Source organism: Eurypyga helias, unplaced genomic scaffold (assembly GCF_000690775.1).
Source record: "Eurypyga helias isolate BGI_N326 unplaced genomic scaffold, ASM69077v1 scaffold13406, whole genome shotgun sequence".
NCBI lineage: Eukaryota > Metazoa > Chordata > Aves > Eurypygiformes > Eurypygidae > Eurypyga > Eurypyga helias.
The window spans coordinates 9,473-12,497 of NW_010257284.1; positions in this window are offsets into that span (position 1 = coordinate 9,473).

Genomic DNA, 3,025 nt, shown 5'->3' on the forward strand with positions numbered 1-3,025 from the left:
CCTTTTATCCAAGCCATTAATAGCATTGCCTTCCCCAGAGTCTGCCTCCACCACCATACGGAGGACTCCAACTTACTGGTTTTCCTCCAGCAGCAGCTACAACAGCGCAAAGGTCCCGCATGCGTGTCACGAGCCCTTGGGTGGACGGCAGACACCGTGCTCGTTAGCCTCACCAGGCCCTTTGGGTCACGCTCAGCAGGCCCACGCGCAGCCCTCACAGTCGGAGCCGTCAAACTCTGGTTCGCTAAGGTTGTGCAACATTGCTCTAGCGAACAAGCGGCATTCGGGAATCCCTTTGCCCCCCGGTGCTTGAAGGAGCGCTTCTTTATTTAGGGACAAATTCCAACTGTCTCTAGGTAACAGAGAAAGTGTATTTTCTGCCACTTCCTGCCTCTAAAAATAAGCTATTTGACGATGCACTTTCCAGTACTCACCAGTCCACCTGGGAAGGGAGCTCGTAGGCAGCATTGATACGGTACACGAGCTCACAGCCTTGTGCCTTGCCCTGCATCGCGCTTGTGCGCGGGCGTGCGGAGCTCCCTTGAACTAAGCCCAAGGGCGTTAAATCCATTTGTCCAACAGCGTTATCTACAGCACCGTCGCCACCTAGCCAGAATCTGCTGAGGTTGAATGAGAAACACCACATCCTTTATCTCCCTCATCCATTCCCAAAGTTCTCCTAAGGTTTCACAACAGCCTGCGGCCGCTGATTCTGCAGGCTTCTCCCCGAGCTCTGCTGTTTCCTGCGGCCGCGTCAGGCAAGCCGGACTCCTGGCGCAGCGGCGATACGACGAGCCAGAGGACGGTGCACCCCAGGGCGCGCTGGGATGCTGGGCAGGGGCAGAGCGTGCTGCCTGGAAGGAAGGCGCGGAGATAAGCACGCGTGGAAGCTGGCTGGGAGCACCCGGGCGAGCGGGAAGTTGTGTCCCAGTGAAAGAGGACATGAAAGGGCGTGACACGGATGAGAGGTGTCCTGAGGAGGTGAGAGAAAGGGTGGGAAAAAGAGCCCTGCACAGGTGTTCTCAGGGGTCGGCTACAGACGCAGCCTCGAGCATAGACTGCACTGTCTCTGAGGCTACAAGGGAACAGAAATCCTGCAGCTACAGGAGCTTCCATTTCCCAGCGAATGCCAGGCAATAAGCAGCAATGGGAGGGCAGGGGTCAGGTATCCTCTCAAAAGACAGAGAGTAAATTTCCTTCTCGATTCGTTGCCAGGTAAAACACGCACTATTCCAGACCTGGCTTCGGCGAGCGCTGGGACTGCTCTCCCAGCCAGGCAGCAGAGCTGTGGGGAGGAGCAGACCCCCAGCGCGGGCAGAGCCTGCGAGCAGAGCTGCGGGGGGAGAGGAGGCACAGGCCAGCCGTGGTCACAACTCAAGAGTGGGGCTGGCTCCGTTTCACTAAAGGCGACTGGGGGAATGCAGGGAGATACCCAACGGACAAGGAAGAGGGCAATAGAAATTACACCTAGAGGAGGCTGCAAGCTCACCAAAAGCAGAGGCAGCACGGGGTCGGGAGGGACTGCACGCGCCGAGGGAAGTAGCTCCGCGTGGAGGAAGAGGAGCTTGGTCTTGTCAAGGGATGGGGGAAGCAGGGTGAAATACAACAGCAGAAAGGGCAAACTCAAACACCCGGGGACCAGCAATAAGGACATTTGCTATAAACCACAGAAACGGAGGCACTGGAGGAATAGCGAGACCTCGCTGCTGCGCTGGAGGATGAACGTGAAGCAGCAGTGTGATGCTTCTGTGCAAAAAGCATGGCATGACGCTGGGATGCATCAGGCAAGTTATTTTTAGCAGAGACAGAAACATTACTGCCATTGCGCAAGGCATTGTGAGACTTCTTCCAGAATATCCTTGTAGCTCTGCATCCAGGAAGGAAAAATTTCCACTGCGCAGAGGAAAATTAGTTGGATACGGACACAAACAAGCACCCTCTGATGAAGATCTGCTCGGAGAGTGTGGCTTGTTTGACTTGGCCAGACAGAGGCTGAGAGGGAACAGATGTATTTCTGAAGAAGCACTGAAAGACAACATTAGATAAGAAAACATTAAGAAAATATTTAAGACATTCAATAATGGCACAAAATAGTAAGTTTAGATTGAATTGGAGAGTTACTAGTCCTGCCAGGGGCGAAGTTCTGGACCAGCCTTCCAAGAAGGGTAACAGTGCAAAGAAAACCACATAAATTCAACTTATGGTTGGATAGAACTCCCTCCACCAGCTTCTAAACGAGGGGCCCTGGAGATGGGCAGTTCAGCCTGGGACAGGTCAAGGAATCAGCAGCGCTAAGGTTCTTTGGAGGAGGCGTTGCTCCAAGCTTCCAGGATTTTCACGGCGAAGGTGAAGAAGTAACAATTTCCCCCCTTGATTTTCTTCTGAAGAAAAGATTCCCTCCTCCCAGGGCACTAAGGACAAGCTCTGGGCCTGGTGCATTGGTGCTCCCAGCATTACAGTCCCAGAGGTCTGCTCACACATCAGGCTTAATGCTATTGCCAGATTAGGGTCAGGAGGGAATTTTCCTGGATTGACAGAAAAATTGTGGTGGCATTTTTTGTGTGGTTTTGGGGCTTCTTTTTGGTTTGCTTTACTATTTTATTTGCACCTCTCCAAGTTCACGTCTATTTTCTAGGTTCGATGTGATTTTTTCCCCCAAACTCTCTGCCATCACCAGGTCCTGTGGTCCTTAACCTCCCTGCTTGCTTCCTGTGGCATGATACAGCTGCCGCTTTTTTGCTAAGAGGAGTCAGGAAGCACTTCCGGCACCTGGTTTGGGGGGCGAGAGGAGCCGGTGTCTGGTTTAGAGACACCTACAGAACCTTCGTTGCATCTTTGTTCGCAACTGCAGGACCCTCGACTACCCTGGAGGATGGTCCCAGGGTGAACACAAGCACGCATGGTGGCTGCAAAAGCAGCTGCGAGAGGAAACATGGGAATTAACCCGGGCTCGCAGCTGAATGAGCACAGATTTAAAGCACGCACAACCCCTGGCTGGGCTCCAGCGCTCGCAGAGAGGCAGGGA